The sequence below is a fragment of the Leptidea sinapis genome, chromosome Z (genome assembly GCF_905404315.1).
Source record: "Leptidea sinapis chromosome Z, ilLepSina1.1, whole genome shotgun sequence".
In the NCBI taxonomy this organism is placed as follows: Eukaryota; Metazoa; Arthropoda; class Insecta; order Lepidoptera; family Pieridae; genus Leptidea; species Leptidea sinapis.
Window position 1 is genome coordinate 6790939 of NC_066312.1, and position 24586 is coordinate 6815524.

Consider the following 24586-nt stretch of genomic DNA (forward strand, 5'->3'; position numbering starts at 1 on the left):
ACAATTAAACTACCTCCTAAACGGCTGGACCGATTTTGATGATTTTTTTGTTTGTTTCAGTGAATTTGAGATTGGTTTAGATTCTCAATTCCATCCATATAAATAAGAACTCCTCTTCACGGCTGGACAGATTTTGCAAATTTAAGACGTGTGTACAGGACAACGTCTGTTGGGTCCACTAGTACAATATAAAATTATATAAATGTAATATCAACACACTTTTTTTTTACAAAAATTATCTTACCCGAACTAGGCATAGCCGGTACTATGGGTACAATACAACGATATATTTAATACAATATACTTACTTAAACATACATAAATACATATAAACATCCATGACTCGGAAACAAACATCCATATTCATCATGTAAATGTTTGCACCTACCGGGATTCGAACCCGGGACCTCTAGCTCAGTAGGCGGGATCACTGACCACTGGGCATTATGGGGAGTAATATCTAGCTCGATTTCACTTCACACTATACTATGACTTTTATCGCCAATGCTATAGTATTGTAAAATCGCATCGTAAGAAATGAACTATTCCCAAACAGGCCATGAGAGGTATAGCTTAAAAGGCATTAAAGGCATTTATTTTCTCAAAATTGATTCTGAGAGAGAAGAAGGAGCGCAATAAACTCTCCCAGCGTTCCTTTTTTGCGCTCTTTTTAATAAAATATACAATATTGTTCTATCATTTCTATTGCTATAAAATAAGAATGATCTAGTCCCAGGCTGTCCGAACACTTAGCTGTGGAGTAATAGGATTTACGACAGAGCCATTTTTTAACCGTCATCATCATCATCAGCCGGAAGACGTCCACTGCTGGACAAAGGCCTCCCTCAAAGATTTCCACTTTTGAATAAAACATTTAAATTTATTTATAGATAATGCCTGAACAGTGGCTGGGATATTATTATAAAAGTGTATTCATTTACCCTTAAAGCTATTATGTATCTTATGAAGCCTACTATAATTAGCAGCAATCCTTTATTTCTAGTGTTATAATAAATGAAAATCACTATTGAGAGCAAAAAGCTGACGATTTTTGTGAACGTATATAAAATTTTCCTAAAGGTACTGACAATGAACAGTCATAATATTTATTTCTTTAAATTTTTCTTTGAGTGTCTGTCTGAAACATAGAGCTCACAAAGCTGACCAATATATTCTAAGGTTGACGTTGAAGGGGACCAAATAGAATAGCACATACTCGAATGTAACGTAATTCTACAATACGATTTGTTATTAAGTTACAATGAGGTTTCTGTTGTGAGAACTTATCCGATATCCGTTGTATTCTGAATGACTTGTGTGGCACATATTTGCTTAACAAGTAATATATTTCCCAACACTACACTTATTTCCTAGCTGAACGCTTTTTTCATGTTGGCAGTCACAATTGGCGACTATATTATTACTACTGACTGCGAATATATCTGCGTTAAAATCTTGTCGTCGTGGCGACCTCTTAAGGCGAAGAGTAAGCAGAAAACACACAAACATGGTGTTTTTAGACAAGTTTTGTGATGAAAGTATAGCATTTCGAACACTATTTAATCCTGTTACACATATCCTTAAGTCTTATTTGTAGGTTGCTAATGCTTGCTGTTGGTTATAGTTAACACTGCCGAGACTTTTTGAACTACCATTTTTCTTTGAAGTTAAACAAGTTTTTTGGCATGGTGTGACGCATTTTTTTGGTAGTTCTCTCAAAAAAGTTATTCTTATAGCTTGTACTTTTTTGTCTAGGTTCATTTATTCAGATCAGTAGTGAGTAACGAGGATTGTAAGCATATAAACTGTTTCGGCCGTGCTAAATCCGATCATGTGTTTAGGTCATAAGTGGTAAGGTACGCTTTATCCTTTAATTTGCAATGTTTTTGTATACATGATGTTCATGTTAAGGCGTGAAAGTGTAACAAACAAACTGATATTGAAATTTATAATATTACAGTTAGGATTTTTAGACTTTGATTGGATTCAATCTGAAGCTTAAATATGCAATCCAAGTATTTCCCAATTGCGAAATCTTAACGCATTCAATATTGTTTTACGACGACCCATATAGCCGAATGGTTGGTGAACCTGACTATTAAGCTAGAGGTCCCGGGTTCGAATCCCGGTAGGTGCAATCATTTATATGATGAATGTGAGTCATGGATGTTTATATGTATGTTTAAGTAAGTATATTATATTAAATATATCGTTGTCTTGTACCCATAGTACAGGCCATGCCTAGTTTGGGGCAAGATAATTTGTGTAAATGTTGTGTTGTCAGTATTAAATATATGTATCAATTGAGCAATCCACATAATATACATGTGGCGCTAATGATTTTGACGAGACCAATCTAGCCAGGTCTCTGAATTTGTCTTCTTCGTTGTTTTGCGTCTTACTTACTATTTTAATGAACTAGAAAAATCCATTAACTAAACATGTATGGAGAAAATTGTTTCCTCGATGATAAAAGGTATCTTTGATGTCAATTCAGGTAAGACTGTATAGTGACCGTGCTCTCACGGTCATCTGTCTCTACCACAAAGCGCCGCGAAACAATGTTTTAAAGCACATGCCACGTTTGACGCCTGACCATCGTGCCTTTTGTCTAAGCTAAATCATATCTCATGTCTTCCACCGTTTTGATATTACATAACTAATGCACACCTTAAAATTTACCGATAATATCTTCCTATGACATGCTAATTCTCGTCAAGATCAGTAAAGCAGTTCTTATGTTAGGAAATAACGAGCGACAGTTTATTTAGTATTTTTTTTTTGATTAACGCGAGTGTTATATATTTAAATAAAACACTTTTAAAGGATTAAAACGCGTGTAATTGTAACTTTTGTAACATTAGATTTTTGCGTTACAGTTAATTTTTTAATTTAGTTAACCCAACGTTTCACTAATTTTTTTAGGACGTATGTTAGATCTAACACCTGGGATCCAATAATCTCTAAATTACAACCCATAACTACACGTACCAAAAAATAAGAGGACACTGTTAGTAAATTTTGCCAAAAACCATCTGTCTACAGCAAATACCACCTCCGAGGATGGGGCTAAACTTCATAATGACAACTATGAAAAATACTGTCTTTGACTCATTCCATCTGCATTCCCCTTAAAAAGAGATCTGGAAAGGTCTTGAAACGTCGGATTAACTTAAATAAAAATGTAACTTTTACACAAAAATCTAATGTTACAATTACACGCGTTTTTATCCTTTAAAAGTGTTTTATTTAGACAGTTTATTTTTTAACCAGGAGATTTACAAATAATATTTATCACACATATTTTCTACATGTAAGAAATGCTAATATATTTATTAAGTATATAACAACAAACGATTCGAACTACATTAACAATAATTAATATTTACATGAGGTAAAACTATCATTGCCAGGAACGCCAATAACGCCAAAGGCCAATAAGTAATACGCAACAGGCTCCGATTAATTAATTGATAATATTTATACACCAATACTGAAAAACTCTCTCAACTCTATTAATGTAATGATTGAAACTTTTCGTGTTTGTTTTTCACTGTAGTCCATAACTAACTAGCACTTGCCGTAGTGAGAATAATAAGTGTATTAATTACTTGTATTTTATAGTCTATAGATATAAATGAGAATGTGTGTGTGTATATTCACCCTAAAACTCGTTAACCGTTAGCTGAATTGAAACAAAACTTTGCACAGATAATTTAAAAGGCGATATATAAATATACATATGTACATATAAAATTTCATAGAAATCGATAAAGCCGTTTCGGAGGAGTGTAGCGTAGCATCTAACATTGTGACACGACAATTTTTTATATTAATAGGTACATTTGTGGTACACCAATTTATACTAAAATGTATTTGTATTAATCCCTACGCAAAAAACGCCTAAAATCACATAATTATAGGCTTCGAAACGCAAGGCATATGGTTCGAGTAAGAGAGACGACTATACAGCGACATCTCTTTCTCACACCGCGGACCACAGACAGATTTATTTCGTTCATTCTTCATAAGCGATCCGAACGCCATTCATTAAAAGGCACTTCATGGTACGAATTTTAGCGATTTAGTTTAGATACCTTTACTGAACTGCATCGGAATTGAATCGCTGATTAAAACTTGATGGTAGGCCTTCTGAGTTTTAAAGTCAATTTCTTCGATACATTTATAAGATAGAAAACAATATTTAAATAGATTATAAATTATAGAGTCAAGGCTGTCCGACAGTGTCTCAGGGATGACCTTGTGATTAGCATGTTAATATGATGTTGTATGATTAATGAAGCTGACAAAGATATCAGCTCACAGATTTTTCAAAATAACAGCAATATTTAGCTGCATAAACTATATACAAAATTCATTATATAATTCAGTTTTTTTTTAAACTAATTATTATATTTAAAGTGATTAAGCTAGCTTTTGGAATTAATCAAATTAAATTTGTAACCAAAATTTATGAACGATGCGTTACTCGAACCCGCGACCTTTTGGATTCCACCCGAGCGCACTTCCAACTGAGCCAATCGTTCGAGTGGCGTATTTTTCGTAAATCTTGGTATGTTCTGCTATATCAGCGATCGGACGCAATATGAGACGTCGTGGGTTCGAGTCTCACATCAGTCATAAATTTTGGTTTCAAATTCAATTTCCTTTACAGATAACTATAAAATAGTTTGGGAAATCCAAAAGTTCACGCCTCATAATCTCAAATTCCACATTAAAATTGATTATTTGTAAAACTCTACTTATTTGTGTACTGAGATGCACATATTCTCATCTACTATAGCTCTAGTATTCCCTGTAGGCCTTAGAAGGTGGTAATTTAAATTGTAAATTTGAATGGAGTTAAATGACGAGTACAGTGTCACGACAAGAAACTAAAATTGCAACATCCACCATCATTAAATTACTATCATTTACTAATGATACAAGAAGCAAATGACGTCTCCGACCAAAGCAAACATAAGTATTTTCATCTGAATGCGCGTGAGTTATATAAATTTGTAATTAATTACTTCATGTCAATAAATGTAACATATTTTACCCAGTGCTAACAAAACATATAGTGAGCTTTCTTATCAAGAAACCTATTTACATGTCGGCTTGATAATATGACTATTTACACAATACGTGACCCAAGTTTATCATGCATAAGGGCTTGTAATGTCAGCTGATAACAATCTGGCACACCGATGTAGAAAAAACATAACCAATATGACCTTAAAGTTTGAGAATGTGAACGGTTTCCCAATATACTATCTACAGATAGACATAAGTTACTACCTTCTACTGTCAGTAATTAGCTGTCAATAATCTGAAGCTGTCCCAATATACCCGATAAGTCATTCTTACCGCCTTATATTGGGACGCGTGAATTGCAATTTCCATACGAACGAAGACAGCGTGTACGGATAAGGTAAGTTACCGTCGATAAGTTTATTGAGACAGAAAATTCAACGATACTTACAATTTTTATCTCAAGTAGGCCACAAATGTAAAAATTTACCTCCCAATCTCCGAGAAGACCAAAAAGTGGTCGACGAAAAATGTTGACGACTTGGTCGTTCAATTTTTTTTAATAACAATCCAAATCATACGATAAGTGAAGAGAATAATAATAAATAATAGTTAAAAAATACTAAAAATCACGCTTTTTTTTAGAAAACCAATATAAAAAAATTAAAATTAAAATTAACATCAATTCCTGCCTTATAGACGATTGATGAAAATTATATAAATAATCAAAAATCATATTTTGCAAATTGAAAAATGGAATAATTTTATCAAATTAATGAATTGTCATCGCTCCTCAATAAATCTACGAATTTTGAACGAAATCTGGCCGTTTAAAGTGGGTCAAAATCGCGCCCAAATCAGTCGGTTAAAAACAAACATACATACAGGTGAAGAATTGTTTTTTTTTTTTTTATAATAATTTAATTATACGATGTGTGAAATGAATAATAAAAATAATCCCATAATGGCTATCACTCTATACATGAGTAACGCAACATAATGAATTCAAACCACAATGCTATTAAAATGTGCATGTTAATGGACCTTTGACCGTTGCTGATTAATTTCTTCTAAAGAGTTCAAAATGTCCGTATTTATTACTTAAAAAAATTGGCAATTATAAAGCGGTAAAGAACATGCTGTTTTCACAAATACCCGCATATTATTGTTTACAATCTTATTACTACATATTATGAAATCATTCAGAAATTCGTTTTCGTTTCATTTTTAGCTCATTAACTTTGATTAAACATTTCCGATGGCTTAGAGTATATTATATCTGAATATTTACATTTTCTTTTCGACAGTATAGTATCTGTAGGGTCAGCTAGTATGTATTAAATATATATATGTAATAAATATGTTTATTTATCGCAAACAATATATGTAAATAATCTTATGTCTGTTGATGCAATGAGAAACACGCCAGAAATTAACGTTATTATTTATGTAATTTTTTATAAATCATATTATTTATTTCTGTTTTTGTATTCTACAAAGGACACAATGGGTTTGTGATAACTAAAATAAGAATTAGTTTTTTTTTAATAAAGTTCATCCGATCGAGCCTTTCACCTCAGAGCGTGACGAATCAGCGTAAAATACTACCTACATAAATATGTGTGTGTGATGCGCCAAAAGAAGTTTTCATTTCAAATGTGTTTAAAAAATATTTCGTTACAATTAGAAATTTAATAAATAAGAATAAATGTGGTAATTTCTTCAACGAATGCTGTAATCATTCATACATCGTAAAATTTTAGAAATTAATAATATTTAATTTAAATACCCTCCTGTATAAAATATGAAAATCGTACATTTAAATTGCATCGTAAAGTGGTAAGGTACTACAATTAAATATTAAAATATACACCATTTAGACACTTACCACAATATAATTTAACACGTATATCGTTTAACAAATTACTGACATCGAAGCGTTAGAATTAAATGGTAACAATAGCGAAACAACAATTTGCGGCTCGTCTAACATCTTTGAATTAGGTAAACAAGTATATATTCATCTTACGTTTGTCATTGTCTTGTGCGAATGTTTTTTGATCTATCCCATTTCACGCGACAATAAATTATTTATAAGCGTTTTGTTATTGCAGGCAGTGTTGCTCAAAAACGTCAAAACGTTTTAGCTATAGACGAGCAGTCACCGCGCCTTCGCATGCGTACGTTTCATTTACGTTCTCAGCTATTCTGACGTCACAATGCTTAAATTCATATTTTCTATCAAAGTAAATTTTTACGACAACCTGTCGTTAGTTGGTGAAACAGATCATTTGTATCATACTTACAGCTGATATAATTTAAGAGGCTTATGGTAGATTAGACGTAGCCCAAATGATTGCGAAACTGAAGTGGCAATGGGCAGAGTGCATTGTTCAACGTACAGATGGCATGTTGGTAAGCCCCCACAAGATGGACCGATGATTCAGTCAAGATCTCCGGAATGCGTTGGATGAGGGCAGCGCAGGACCAATCGTCGTGTGAATCTTTGGGGGAGGAATTTGTCCAAGAGTGGACTTCTGATGTTGCGGCTGATAATAATGGTGATGATGGTAGATTAAGTGTGTTTTATAATACTGAGAACTATCAAATTGTTCATAGTTCAAATGATTACAAAAACAATGACTAATTTTTAATATATAATTTTATAGTTATTTGACAAGAATGTTAAGAAAGTTCAACGCTCCGACCAAAAATAAATAGGGTTTAATTTCAAAATCTGGCGATTCAATTCCATGATATTAGAACCATTTAATATAGTAAGTTACAAACATCAACTAACTGTGCTTGTAGTGAACGATATTAACGGGTTAATTCCAATAATTGTACACTTCCAAGGTAGTAATAACACTGCTATGTCTCTCTATGAAGGATATTCTGTTTTAAATAATTTGTAACTGGTTACGTTAAAAACAAAAATCTATACGATTCTATAGGAGTCGGCCTTACCAACTGGCAAACAAATATACAAGGAATGAAACAATATGAAATTATATATAATACTTATATGTATATTTGCCCTGTGACTACCCGGGGCATAAAAAGAATACGGAATTCCCTGGCCCAAGAGTGCCTCCCACTGGTATATGCCCTACCTCTTAGGTAGGGCATATACCAGTGGGAGGCTTCTTTGCAATAGTATGTAAGCATTATTGTGTTTCGGTCTGAAGGGCGCCGTAACTAGTGAAATTACTGGGCAAATGAGACAAGTCTCAAGGTGACGAGCGCAATTGTAGTGCCGCTCAGAATTTTTTATCTCATCCGTTATTTTCATAAAAAATATATTATATTGTTTATCTGAGTAAAAGGCTTTTATTATTACTATACTCATATTAATTTCCTCAAGAATCAGAATGCTTTTTACTTCAGGTAGGTACATAAATGGTTTATCGTCCTCGATGTCCATCGATTGATTTATGCTTTCAAAACAATCGACATCTACAATCAGAGGCTTTGAATTTTATGTTAGATTCGTGTGATGAATGGCGAGTGGCTTTTTGTATCGAACTGATAATCAGACGTCAAATGGCCTCAACCAATTTTACAGTTATATTTATATTACTAAACTAGCTGACCCGGCAAACGTTGTTTTGCCATATAAAGTATAATTCACGCAATAGTTTTATAAATAATAAAATATTGCCTATATTATAGCCTGTACATCATTTTGTTCTATTGTCAATAGTTTTTGCAGCGCACGCAAACATAGGTTTTCGATTTTACACCTTGTGTTACAAAATAGCAATTTTATTACGGATCCCTAATTTAGAAAAAAAAGCATGGCCTATAGCCTTCCTCGATAAATTGACTACCCAACATTCAAATCGGACCAGTAGTACCAGAGATTAGCGCGTTCAAACAAACAAACAAACACTGCAGCTTTATAATATTAGTATAGAAAAAAGTCAAACTTAAAATAATAAGCAATTAAAATAAAGTTAAATATATTCGTTCAAGTAGCTTGATAAGCACAAATTTTTACACTAGCACTGAGTCATAGATCTGAAAAGTATAGGCAAAATTCAACAGTTGCTATTTTCAGATTTGAGAATTCACTTATCTTTGCTATTTTAAAATTATTATACATATAAAATATATTAAATATTATAATATAAATAGCTGTAGGTACTACTATATAACATAAGTAGCCGTTCCCGCCCGCTTCGCTGGCCGAATATAAAAAATAAAATAAATTTAATTTTTTTAAATAAAAAAAAAAAAAATAAGTAGCCATAAACCATCAATGGTGGTAGTTTCATATCCATACGATCAGTGGTTTAGGCGTGAAAGAGCCTCAAACAAAGACCATTTTCATAATATATATATATATATATATATATATATACTAGCTGACCCAGCAAACGTTGTATTGCCGATATTAAAATCGCGATACAAAAGTAACTGTTGATCGTAGATGGGTGAAAATTTGAAGTTGTATGTATTTTTTAATGCTGACTCATAATCAAACAAATTTAAAAAAAAATGTCAAAAAAGTTAAAAAAAAAATCGTGTGGACCACCCTTAACATTTAGGGGTATGAAAAATAGATGTTGGCCGATTCTCAGACCTACTCAATATGCTCACAAAATTTCATGAGAATCGGTCAAACCCGTTTCGTAGGAGTACGGGAACGAACATTGTGACACGAGAATTTTATATATAAGATATATATAAAGAAGAAAAGATGAAAATAATAAAAAACTGCATAACAATTAAAATAAACATACAAAAAACATCAATAATGGTTTCTCGTGTCTATCGATGATATAAACATTTCGACGTGTCTGGTACAAAGTAAACGTTTTATTTTCTTTAAATTTTAGATAAACATGTCATATTATTTGACGACCTGTATTAGCGTGTGGTTAGCGATTCTACCTACTAAGCTGGTTCGAATCCCGGTAGGTGCAAGCATTTATATGATGAATAAGGATGTTTGTTTCCGAGTCATGGATGTTTAAATGTATTGATGTATGTTTAAGTAAGTATATTGTATCAAATATATCATAGTCTTGTAACCAATAACACAGGCTATATATGCTTAACTTGGGGCAAGATAATTTGTGTAAAAAGTTTGTCAATATTATTATTATAATTATATTATATCTATATACCTTTTTGAGAATGCAAAGATATTGAACGACGAGAACGAATTAGATTAAAGTAGAATACTATAAAGTAATTAAAATATCTTACTAGCTTGAATTATTTAAATATAAAAAAATATATCTTACTAGGTTGAATTTTTCGCGCGTAAAACAAAACTTTATATATTTATAATTATAAGATAGAGTTTATCATCGTGTAATATAGAGTATGGTCTGTTGTTTAGCGCTGGAAGCTATTCAATGGGTGTTTGTGAGAGGGTTGTTAACCCGAGAAATTGCCGTTAACACAGGAAGCGCGAGCGCATTCACATCTTTAACCATATCATTGCGCATTTTTACATCAATTAATAAGGATATTTTCTAATATTCCAATCAAAAATTAAAGTGGTATCTTGGATATTGGACCATATAATCTGGTTGCACCCTGGGAATCTAATTTGAACTTGAAACAAAAAATTTTCAACATATAAATTTTACACAGAAATAAATTTTAAAAGTGCCCAATGTATTGGGACCTAAGGAATATTTTTTTTCTTAACATGTATGATTATAACCACTTAATGCAATTGAATATTTTTCAAACAGGCATAAATTAATTTGTTTGATAAAAAAAACTGCTGCTCTCTGTGCTTTCTAAACGCGCAATTTTTTTCATAATAAGTAGAAGTAAATGACTCATTTTTAATTTAAATCTTATAACATTGTGATTTAAATATGTGTCTCTTTTAATAAAAACAATTATAGTTTTTTTTTTTAATCTGTTACACGTATAATCACTGCCAGGCTGTCAATTGTAATTTTAACCGAATAAATTGTATTATTTATTTCTTTAAAAAAACATTAATACTTTGTGAAGGTTAGCTTCTAATTAGGCGGTCTTCTTTGAGTATCCCAAAGACCTGGAACTAATTTTATTACATAACCAAAAAATAAAATACAAGTTTTATCATGACTATTAATAACAATATTGAGAGAGCTTACTTCTTCGAGCTCTTTTAAAGTTCTAAACTCTATTTTACAGCCTTGATATGATATTTAAAATACACGCAATTTAAATATTTTAAAATCGAATTACTCATTGAAGCATAATATTACCATACCAAGAAAGCGCATGCTTCATTAATTAAATACAGTTATTTCTAATAAAATATTATGTAGAGTTCTTTGATCATATCAAAAGTGCTGCTAGTTGAATTGTGACAAGAAAATATCACAAATGTTTAAGCATCTTCACTGCGGTCGGGTCGACTCGTATCACACACAAAATCCGACCGCGAAACCTATTGGTAACTCTACACTACGCAGCTTTCTTTGAACTTCGTATACTTTGCATCAATATGTTTACCACTATAATACAAGCCGTACATTTGATACACAAACTTTAGCATTTCGTATTTAAACCGCTTCGTTGGAGCTGTACTGAACTGGAGTCTTTCTTAAATGAGTGAACGCAGTTTTCTTCATTTTAAATGTAATGTAAATATGCGTTTACGTATTCCGGGTTTCTGCAGTTAGGAAAGAACTTCATTATTCTCTAAAAAGTAATCAAATCACTGATGTGTTCCAACGTAGTTAATTATCTATCTATATATATAAAAATGAATTGCTGTTCATTAGTCTCGCTAAAACTCGAGAACGGCTGGACTGATTTGGCAAATTTAGGTCTTGAATTATTTGTGGAAGTCCAGAGAAGGTTTAAAAGGTGAATAAATAGGAAAATGCTGTTAAATTAAATAAAAACAACAAATTTGTTATTCCTTTGATGTGTCCATACATAATTTTTATGAGGGAATTTTTTTGACGCACGGTTTGACAGTTCTGCTGTGAAACAATTTCATTATAACAACAGGGTGCATATTTTACGAAGTAATTTTTGATGTTATTATTATTGACAAATTCATATAAAAACATTATTTTATTTATTATATATAGAACAACGTCTGTCGGATCAGCTAGTCACAAACAAATATTTTTATCAAAATCATTGACAAACATGACTTTATATCTATCAATCACCTATTTCTGGAACTCAACCGTTATAAAATAAAATCAAATATTTTTCCTAGCTACAAAACGGTGTCAATGCGCAAGTCTCAAATCGTAAATCGAAAATACATTCTCAACCACAGTGAACCGTGCCTGATACCTCTGTTATTAATTTAGGTTAAATACTTCGTTAAACATAAACCTGGATAGACTGCAGTTAATGTTCATACCCATAACATACTCTTTGTTTCCCAGAATCATTGTAATAAACCTAGTTTTCGGATGTTTTGTCGATTTTTCCGTAGCGTATTACAACGCTAGGCAAAGATACTGTAATGTTACAGTGCTTCAAGAGACACATTCATTAAATAAATTATATAAATGAACAAAGGTGGTGATTGAATTGAAACTATTCGCTTGTTTCAAGCTTTAACGCCAAAAGCTTAATTATATGACGTTAATGCGTACTGAATTATTCCGATTGGAAGTTGCTTTTAAAGTATTTTACCTTTATTGTATACACTTATCAATGCAAGATTTTCGGGAGAAAATATTCTTAGCAGCATAATCCGCAGTAAGAATGGCTTAAATGCCTTGGAACTCGCCACAATGAAGCTCATTCCATAGTTTTGTTTTAAGAAATCGCATGGAAGACAGTACTGTAGAGGATCTTCAAACATCCAGATAGTGGGGATGATATACTTATTTGCAGCGTATCGTGCGATGTTGAAATTTTAGGTGCTTTCATTTCAGAAAAAACATGATTTTTGCGTGGGTACCTATGAAATTATTGAAATTAAGTGTTTTGAGTATGACAAAGATGTTTTAATCCATCGCCCCACGTTGGGAATCACCACAGAGGGGCAACAACACAAATTGCCCCCCAATTTTGTAAGTCAAGAGGGGCAATTTAAAAATGGACTCGACACGACCTTAACTCTTTCGTTTTGGGTTATTTATGATAACTGTTGATAGCTTGCTAAAAGTAAAGTAGATCCTGTAGATTAAACCACTTGGCTCAGTGGAAGTCCGCTCGCACGGAACGCGAGAGGGATCAACACACACGTCGTTCATAAGTTTTGTTTTCAAATTTAATTTGTGTAATCAATCCCAGAAGTGAGGAAATCACCAATGAAGCACTGAATAGCGAAGTTTTTCAATACGTCAATATCAAAGGTATAATGATATATCTTGTTTTTCATATGAATAGTTGATTTTTTTAATTTCGTATTAAGAAAACAAAAGTTAAGTCAAGTTAAAAGTAATTAAATAAGAAAATTTGTCTTCATTTTGAAATATGCACGTGTAGAGGGCCGTCTTTAAGTAGTGACTAATGATGTGCTTTTGTCTGTGTGTTTGTTTAAACCCTCTTTATTTCCCCTGTGCAAAAACTTTCCCTTCCATGCTCGTACATTTACGTATAAGTAAAATGACAGACTTTTACAAGAATGCATTCATTTAGCTTATAATTTAAATCTACGAGTAACTAAGATATTATTACAGAGATACATTGGTGTTGCAAGATAATATGGGCGGTGGTGATCACTTAACACCAGGTGGTCACCTGTACGCTCGTTTGTTTTCCTTTTCAATAAAAAATTTTCATATAATACTAGCTGACCCGGCAACTTCGTACTGCCTCAATCGAAGACCTAATTTTTTGTCTAAAATAAACCTAAAACAAACAAAAGGAATCCTTTTTTAAGTGTTTTAAGGAAGTTTATTTTTACCTCCTGAGAAAGTTAGAAATTCAAATTCAAATGTTTTTATTCAAAATATGATTTAAAATCGCTTATTGAACGTCAAAAACTACCACCCATACAAAAGAGAATGCCTCAGACCTGAGAAGAATGGGCGCAAGAAACTCAGCGGGCTTTTAATTAATTATTTATTCATTTTAAACTATTCTTTCAATTTGATTTCCGAACGACGGGGGACATATCAAAGGTAAATCAAAATTGCTTTTTTTTTTCATATTTATTCAACCTTTTAAAACTTCTCTGAACTTCCACAAATAATTCAAGAAAAAAATTAGCCAAATCGGTCCAACCGTTCTCGACTTTTAGCGATACTAACGAACAGCAATTTATTTTTATATATATAGATTCAAACGATTTCCAAGGAGAGTTTATTTATTAAAAATTCACTTTATCTTTGATTTATTTAATAATAGATACGAGTTTCAAAACTAAGTATTAATTAATAAATATTGCTTACGTGGAAATTTATTTTGTATTGTGCACGATATTAATACTGTTGTTTGAACATCGAACTTAATACTCCATATCATTTACTAATTACAATTAGTTTGTATCTATCTAGTAAAACCCGATATTTTAATTTTATAAGTTTGATTGTATTTTTATTATGATAATAAGGGACGAGATGAGCAGTACGTTCAGCCGATGGTAATCGATACGCCATGCCCATTTAAATGCAATGCCGCTGAGGAATATTGAGGAACCCAAAAATTCTGAGCGGCACTACAACTGAGCTCGTCACCTTCAGACATAAGATGTTAAGTCTCATTTCACCAGTCATTTCACTAGCTACGCCGTCCTTCAGACCGAAACACATTACTGCTTCACGGCAGAAATAGGCACCGTTGTGGTAGCCATAATGTAGCCGGCATACTGTGCAAAGGAGGTCACGCCCACTGGTATCTAGTAAAACCCGAAATATTAGAATATCAAACTTACAAATAGATATGTAAGTTTGATTGTATTTTTTTATGGAAGAGAACAACAAACCCGCATCACCTATTTGTTCTTATCATCATTATTATATAATTTGGAAACTTCGGACGTACGTTCAAGATCTTGTGAGTATTGAATGAGCAAAGTCTGTGAGATAGAGTCTCTCTAATGGAGATACAGCAAGATATTCATATAGAAAATAGAATGTGACATCTTTTATTTCAAGGCAACTAATTAAAAAAAGTATGCGTCAGACCTGAGAAGAACGGACGCAACAAACTCAGCGAGCTTTTTGTTTTTTCATAATAAATTATGTTTACAAAGTCTTACAATTTCGTACAATCAAACTTATTATTTAATGGCCTGAGGGCGATCGCTACATTCCCAATCTGTGGTATCATTAAGAAAGTCGTTTATGTTATAGTAACCTTTACCACACGAATGTTTTTAAAAACTCCTTTGAATATTGTAATACTTTTGTTTTAAACATATTCAGAGATCTTGTTGTAAAATCATATACATCGCCCCACAAAAGACTTACTAACTTGACTAAGCAACTTATTATTATAAAATTATTATAAGCATTATCAAGAATATATAAGCTACGCTTGAAATTTACTCCTTAATATTTTGAATATTAGACACTAGTTAACGTGCACATTGATAAAACAAATATGGTCACGTATTATAGCACTGTCAGATAGTCTATGCAATACGCTACTGTATACTAATGGGGAGCCGCCGTTTTCATTCGGTTATACTGCGAGAACTACTGAACCGATCGGAACAATACTTATACCATAAGATGCAGCGTGTTTCGGAGAAGGTTTAAGTATAATTATGATAGTAAGGGGCGAGACGAGCAGGACGTTTAGCTGATGTGATACGTCCTGCCCATTAGAATGCAGTGCCACTCAGGTTTCTTGAAAAACCCAAAAATTCTAAGTGGCGCTACAACTGCAATCGTTCACCTTGAGATATAAGATGGTAAGTCTCATTTGCCCAGTAATTTCACTTGCTACGGCACCCTTCAGACCGAACCACAGTAATGCACATTACTCCTTCGCGGCAGAAATAGGCGCCGTTGTGGTATCCATAATCTAGCCGGCATCCTGTGCAAAGGAGCCTCCCACTGGTATGTGTTTATTGGTGATTACTTAACAATTAATACAATGAGCGGCCGCGGGCTTAATTTATATAAACCAACGTTTACCGGGTCATCACTTGTTTATTCTTAGTCTTTGGTATTCACTGACGATGGGAAGGACAATATCATAATAATATCACATGACAAACTACAGACAGCAAAGTATGAAAAGCAGCCAAGTGCGAGCCGGACTCGCTCATGAAGGGTTCCGTAGCAGCAAGTAACATAATATAAAAGTTCTTGTAGTTAGTTGTAACGATTTCTGACGTATTAAAAAAAGTACTGACTAGATCTCGTTCAAACCAATTTTCGGGGGACGCTTGCATGGTAATGTACATCATATATTTTTTTTAGTTTTATCATTCTATTATTTTAGAAGTTACAGCATAAATTATACCACTTTGGAAGTGTCTCTCGCGCAAACTATTCAGTTTGGAAAAAAAATGATATTAGAAACCTCAATATCATTTTTGAAGACCTACCCATAGATACACACGTATAGGTTTGATAAAAAAATATTTGAATTTCAGTTAAGGTTGGTTTCAGCTAAGTATGGGGAACCCCCAAAAATTTATTGTTATTTTCTATTTTTGTGTGAAAATCTTAATGCGGTTGGCAGAATACATCTACTTACCAAACTTTCAAAGAGTATATCTCTTATAGTTTCGGAATAAAGTGACAGACAGACAGACATGACGAATCAATAAGGTTTCTGTTGTTTGCCATTTGGCTACGGAACCCTAATAAACGATCGCTTTCAAAACACAAGTTACCGTATTACTTTAAGCGGAATGAATCTTATGTTTTGTTGTACACCGACACTAGGAACAATATACTGAAACTAAATCTGGAGTTGACTTGTGAATTCAATGAATTATTTAAAAGAAAACTGTTTCTAAAAACGTACAAGCTTGTTTAAAAATATGATACACTCTACGCTACTATTTGTGGAGTTCTATATTCATAAAGTTATTATGTTTGGAATAACATTAAATATATTATCTAAATCTTCCTTAAGAATATAATTTATCTGTTAGACACACATTAGACATGCTTCGCCTCGTGTTTAAATATTAGGAATATCTTAAGATTGTTGTACGCTAAACAACAAAAAGACACAGTTTTGTAGTAAAACTTTTTAAAACAAGTGTTCAACAAATGTTTCACTTTTTTGTGTGTAAAAGCACACAAAAAAATAATTTAAATAGTACACGTTCTTAAGCTAACCTTTTTTAAACTCTCCAAAGTTTTATAATATTTTAATTATGTCTATATTTTTGTTGCGGCGGTCAGCACATATTTCATGGCATTAACAGAAAATTTACGTACGTATAGGAAATCGAAATCTAAAAATTACGCGAGCGAAGTCACGGGCGCATACTGGTATATTTATTATATAGTTATAAAATCATTGCCTGCATGATTTTTTTAGCTATCCAATTTGTTACTAAAACTAACAGTTATATTAGCAAAGAGCTATATAACTTATTTGATGCACTGCTGAGAGCTAAAGTGGCAAGTATATGAAAATTACAGAACTACGTTCTACTATGTTCAGTATCGGTTTATTTATTGTTTTTATTTCATTATAAAATCACAAAGACGGTGTTGCGCGGCTTTTTAAATTTTTAACGTCGAGTTCTTACTTCCAAGAATTTTATCAAATTATATTTTCCGTCAATCTGCACAAAATTATAATATATAAACAATAATAAAACACAAGCCAAGTTTTGCTCATAGCTGATGCATATTAACTAACGGAATTCAACTCGCGAATTATCATTAGAGACGAAAAACACATACATATCCATTGCTTATATAAAATAATGTTGTATCTTTATTTTTGGCAGAAAATATCACATAATATTGATTTAAATAAACCTACTTCCTGCTAATTAGCTCTACATTGACTACCTACTAACCGAAGAACATTTCAAAGGCACGCATGAATATCTTCCAATTATTATTTCAATACTCTAAGTCTTATCATTTCATAATTCACATTTTATTTATTCGCGGCCAATTTAAAAAAAAATATTGCAATAAATTAAAAATGTTAACCGAGTATGGTTTCCATAGCGATTTTTCACAATTCAAAAAATGCAACGAGTTAGAAGCAATTTAAACTTATAAGCAATTCGAAGTTTAAGAGGTTTCCGCGTTTCAAATAATCACGATTGGGGTGCTGTCATGGAACTTACTTCAGTATGAGACCGCAAACCGCGCGCTAGGAGCGTCCTATCGGTCGCTTAAACGGCACACAACTGGCTTTAAATCGGCGGTGTTCAATGCCTTCCAGTTCGGAAGCACTAATGGTGTATGGGATGACGTCGAGTGCATAGAACGGCGTGGGACGGCCTCTCAAACTCAAACCTATCAACTGATAGGCAAACTTAGCAAATCTATTTAAACATTCAACTGTTTCACATTTCAGAGTTTGTAGGAAAAAGACTTGAGAGTTTAAAGTACATTACTGCGGCGGGGAGTAAAATAGGCAATAATAGACAAACGTGGATGGATAAATATACATACATAAGTATACTATTGCCTAGTTGTCGCAAAGGCTTGTAGTATTTTTCTCAAATTATACGCGGAAATTAAAAATAGCGGCTATTCCCGCCTCTTGAACTTTAGGCATCGTTGAAGTAAGTTCATCACACACATTGTGTTCTCTTAAGATCATTTTGTCAAATACAATTAAGCTTCAAAATCAATGACGTACAATGAACAATTTTGTTTTCAATGAACAGCTTTCTATTTGCAAGCCAGTTCAATATTTAAATAAAACCTTTGATAAGTTGGTTGCCTAGTTTGTAGTCCTTGGTTGCCATGTTCAATGTAAGCGGAGTAACAGATCGTTCCATTTTTACATCGTTTTTATTAGCTTCACCTGTATGTATGTTTGTTTGTAACCGAATCATTTGGGCGCGATTTTGACCCACTTTAAACGGTCAGATTTCGTTCAAACTTTGTAGATTTATTGAGGACCGATGACAATACATTAATTTGGTAAAATTATTCTTTTTTAATTTGCAAAATAAGATGTTTGTAAATTTATATAATTTTTTACATCCATCGTCCATAAGGAAACAATTGATGTTAATTTAGATTTCAACCATAGCGTGTTTTTTTAAATTATTTTTATTAAACTACTCGCCAGATATAAGTTAACTATGAAATCAATTTCACCCCTAAGACAGGCACATGAATTTTCATACAACTGTTGGCCAGTACAGGAATTTTGATATATCTTGAAGAAGTCAAAATAATGCTTAATGTATTCAATGTGAGTTAGTGTAATTTTTTACACATCAAATGTATACATAGTGAAGTAAACTAATAGCATTGTAACATGTTGAATAAAAAAATTAATTGGCTAAATAATTCAATAATTATTGGTCACGTTCTCATTAACAATGTAAAACAAGAGTTAGAATTATTGAATAAATAGCATATTTAAGCGATTAAGGAAGTAGTCTTAACTCTGCAATGGATGAATAAAAATCTTTTTTATATAAATAAATACAATACGGTTTTAATATCTATGACAATCTTTTTATGATTAACTTTTTTGACAACCTCTCACTAGATGGAATGATGATGGTAGGGTAGCGGAGAATTCTTGGCTTGTCGCCTTAGTTTGTTCGTTTTGGAACTCTTTGGGGGAGGTGCTTTAGGTGAAACTTTAGTGATTTCACATAATAGGGCTTCAAGGCGACTTCTGTATTTTACGAGAAAATTGATTTTTATGATTTCAGGTAAGTCATCTTTGTATCAATGTTAATTTGAAAGATTTTATGTAAGCATTTACAAGCCCAAGGGCTTACAAAGCCAATCGAACTTCAATACAGTCAATATAATTCATTTACTCTATTAGGCTATGAAATCTAAAACTATCGAAAACTTCACATTTCCATTTAAAAATGAATCAGGACAGTGCCAAAGAGGATGTAAATACTACGTGATAAGAGTCGGGTCTGCCTAAGTAAAAATTGCAATTCAATTTACTATGAAACGTGCCGTCATTTGACATAAGTTTGAAATACAATTAATATAATAGAATTAAAATCCGGCTGAGTTTGAAAGCGAACAGTTACTTGAAACGTCGTGAATTTCGGCTACCTCCGTGATTTTCAAGATTATAGCCGTCATCTGTCAATCTATCAATGACTGCACGTTTCATACAATGGAGCGAATCGCTTTTTTCTTAGAGAGTTTCGCCAGCCTGGACAATGCGATTGTAATCAAATTCAAATTTGGAATGTAACGCTTTTTTGTAATTTGTTCGTAATATCACAAACAAACGTAATATAAAAAGTATATATGTATATATAAATGAGTTTGTTGAGGACGGCTTACATATTACATCACAACGCTGTTTGTGAATAATAATTACTGATAACATACGTAAGACGAAATATCTCTTTGTAGTGAGCTAACATACTTATGAACAGATTAGTACAAATGCGAGAATGCCTATCAAATATAATTTTAAGTGACTTAACTATATTAGGCTGGGCACTTTTATCATTGAAAAATGGCACTGTCCTTTGTCACCCTAAGATAATTTATACATCTAGATAGAGTCCCTTGCTGTGAGACAACCAACAGGCCAGGTTTAATTCTTTAGTGTGCTGACAAGCTACGTGTTACACTCGCGATTTGTATGACACTTTGTGTTAGTGTGCGTGCATTGTTCGAAATAGAGATTAACTCTAAACTGATTTTTTTGTCTGTCTATTACTATCATAGTACATCTAGACGAATAAATGATCTATGTTGCCACCGTCAAAGATATTAAATTATATACGTGATATAGAAAACTCAAAAATGTTGTTGTGTGAATAATTTGTAATTTTTATATTTAGAATATATACATAAGAAGGGAGCATGAATGACTTCTCTATGTATTTTAAACTCTTTGGAGACATGATTCGATGAAATTTGACAGGAATTTGAAAATTTAACTCAAATTATATTAATTTCATTCATAAAAGGAAGGAACGATGATTCGTTGCCCCATCGACGTATTAATGAAACATTCCCACTTTCCTGGTAGCTTATCAGGCGAAATGTTAACGTTATGTTATCCTCGGCTGTAACTCAATTCTACACTACTATTATTTTATTCATTAATTGGATGCACACAGTAACATACTCTTGTATAATATGTATGTTTTTGAACAATTAACCAGCTTATAAATATTTTCTTGAGTCAAACAAATATGATACTTAGCCCGGTGTATTACCGGACATTATGATTTGTTTAGTTATCTTAATAGCGAACTCTTGTAGGGCATTGACTATTTGACGTTTGAGTATGTCCGTTGCATCACTTTACATATTATATTGTAATTGAAATGATTTGTAAAACGATTAAAATGTAAATCTCGATATAAAAGAGTGGCAATGAGTTTCTTGCTACTTCATCTCATTAGCTCAACCCTTTACGAAGTAGCGGTAGATTCAATAAGAAAAGTATTTTTTTGACATTCATAAGTGTCATTTCCGTGACCTACATGAATAAAGTGATTTTGATTTGATTTGAATTATAGTATTGCGAATGAGAACTGCAAGAATTTCTAAACAATTCTATTGAAGCTGAGTTCTCGGTGGCATAGTTATTATAAAGATAGAGACAAGTTTCGATGTGCTCTCGAGAAAGGTGACCGTAGAGTAGCTAAAATGTCGTTTGAAAACTAAAAGTGGTTCAGTACTTGTAAAGAACTTAATCGGGGACGTGTCACTTAGAATTTCTAAGACTACTGAAGTGGGTTCTGTACGAAATCAAAGTGGCTATTCATTTTGTGATAATATATTATTTACGACACTTATTATGTTACACCTTAACAATTAATGCGCATATACAAAATATCATTTGAAAATTTAAAAATTTATTCTTAACTAGCTGATCCAGCAAATGTTGTATTGCCATCATAGTTAACAACTGTAGTCAATCTACCAACTATAGGTACCTAAAATTAAGTTTGTTTTTTGTACCTCCTGAGAAAGTTAGACAGATACAAAGATTCTAATTAGTTATTCATTTTAAACTATACTTTCAACATGATTTCTGAATGACGGGGGACACATCAAAGTAAAAACAAAATTGTTGTTTTTTTTTTCATTCCGAACATTTATTTTAATTTTTTATTTATACACCTTTTAATCCTTCTCTGGACTTTCACAAATAATTCAAGACCAGAATTAGACAAATTGGTCCAGCTGTTCTCGAGTTTTAGCGAGACTAAAGAACAGCAATTCATTTTTATATATATAGATTACGAGTATAAGATTAATTATTACAATAGTTATTTTGCTTTCCCTGTTTTTGTAATTAAATATTGTCACAATGTTATCTTCATCATGAAAACTATGACAAAAACTATCATTGTATTGTAGCATTATACTCATTTCATACAAGTCCCCCTGAAAACGAGATCTGGAAAGGTCTTGAAACGTCGGGTTAACTAATATAAAAATGTATCGCAAAAATGTAATGTAAAAACACAGTTACAATGACACGCATTTAAATCCTTTAAAAGTGCTTTATTTAAATGTATAACACTTGCGTTAATTGTAATATAAATTAATTAATTTAAAGTTAAAATATTAACGGTCACGCATTAAATCAAAAATCCTATCTCTCTTGTTGGATCAAACTGCACACAGTGGTGAAAATTTGATTGAAGCCGGTTCAGTACTTTAGGAGTTCATCGCGGACAAACAAATTAGTGACTCGAAATTCTTATATTAAAGGATTACTGATGAATGATATAACAACAGAGATCTATTAAGTTAAAGTATTCTTAAATACATATTATTTTAACATAAGTAAGTAATACTATTTGCTTAAAACTTTTGTCCCGAATATAGTAATTCCTGAAAAACGTTCCAAGCCACAAACATCACATATTAAGGAATTCGTGTTTAAATTATAATAAATATTAGGGTTTTTGGCTACTAAGTCATGATGTCATTTAAAGAGTGACAGTATGGCTGCCATTTTTTGTCAGTCCGTTAACTGAATCAAGTGACCAGATTTGTATTATAACTCAATTTCGACATGATTGTGGTTTGGAACGTTTTTCTGGAATTATGGCCAATTGTGTGGTTCACAAGCACAAATCCTGAACAAAAATTATAAGTTTTCAGATAGTGATGAAAAGTGAAATTACTTGAGAATTATTTAAAAAAAGGTTCTTCAAGGGTAAGCCTATTATGCAAGTAACTGGCGAGTAAATACCTGTTACAGATTACTTGGCTAAATGGATTAGCTGTGACACTGGAGGGAAAATTCTACCTGCAACTAAGTATTATACGAGAAAATACGTTAGACCATATGAAAATATAAACAAATGTGTAAGTTGAAAAATACTCTGTTGATTATAAAGAGTGGCCGTTGAGTTTCTTGTATGTTCTTCTCACGAGCTCTACTTTTTCCGAACATATGGTAGATTCATTAATTTAAAAGAAATATTTATAGTGACGATTCAAAAGAGCTTAGCTTTAGCCTAATTGAATAATGTCTAAATAAAACATTTTTAATTCATTAAATAACGTGTCATCGTCACTGTTCTTACATTAGATTTTCGCGTAAAAGTTACATTTTTATTTAAGTTAACCCGACGTTTCAAGACCTTTCCAGTGGTTCGTTTTCAGGGTGACAAGAAAACTAAAAAATGTATCAATTTCACGCGATTTTATTCTTTAAAATTTTTTTATTCAAATGTGTAACACTCGTTAATCAAAGAAAATACTTAGAATATAGTATATTTGACTTTGACTTTGGCTGTTCTGACTCTACAACTTCCATCGAACAGCAAGATAGAAGAGGAAAGCGAATCTATTGTTACTCTATCGATCTATCGTTCTCGCATAGCCATCTATTGTTACACGCATTATCGGACTAAGGTCGTCTGGGTACGGTAGTACAAGTATTCTAACGACCGTTTTCAATAACCTATCTATCCTTAGTTTAACTTACGGATACATTGCTGTCACCGTTTAATGACAAGATCTTATCTATCCATAGTTTTTTCCAATATATTTATAGCCCAATTCTATCTGTCAATAGGTTATTGAATTGTAAGTAAGCGTTAAAGGATAGATTTGTCTATGTCTAGTAAATTTAATGAAGTAGGCGTTACTTTGCGGAAATCCATAATTATACAAATGATTTGAGTTTTCTTTAGTGTTAATTCCGCCCATATTTGAGACGATATAATAGTCTCGTGCCAGATTTTGGCGAGACAACACGTCCTCAAGATGCCTCGTGTAGAGGCGAAACACGTGTCGAATTGTTTAAAGACATTTATTGGCGGAATGAACACTAAAGAAAACTCAAATCATTTGTATATGTCTAGTAAGTTAAAGTAACGATAGATAGGTTATTGAAAACGGCCGTTAGTCAATCATATAAAATAATTTATACACGTTATACTTATGTGGCCAAAGCCCTTTTTACCTAAACTATATAAGAAGAATTAACATGATATAATATTCGTTTCTTACTTTAAATAAATCAACTATTAAAAAACTCCCAAAAATTAACATAAATTGATGACACTCTTTAACAATAATTAAGAAAATTGTTC

General features: G+C 32.3%; 1 protein-coding gene across 13 annotated transcripts in view; it reads right to left on the bottom strand.

The window, feature by feature from the left end:
- The window catches only part of LOC126978278 (basement membrane-specific heparan sulfate proteoglycan core protein), a 225620-nt gene that overhangs the window by 105027 nt on the left and 96007 nt on the right, over nucleotides 1–24586 (bottom strand). The window contains exon 1 of one of the 13 annotated variants that reach the window (XM_050827025.1): nucleotides 18191–18295. The exons of the other annotated variants lie outside the window; for them this stretch is intronic. The gene's annotated coding sequence lies outside the window, so the exon portion shown is untranslated. Of the gene's footprint in view, nucleotides 1–18190; nucleotides 18296–24586 lie in introns of those variants that run through there. 13 annotated transcript variants of the gene reach the window in all.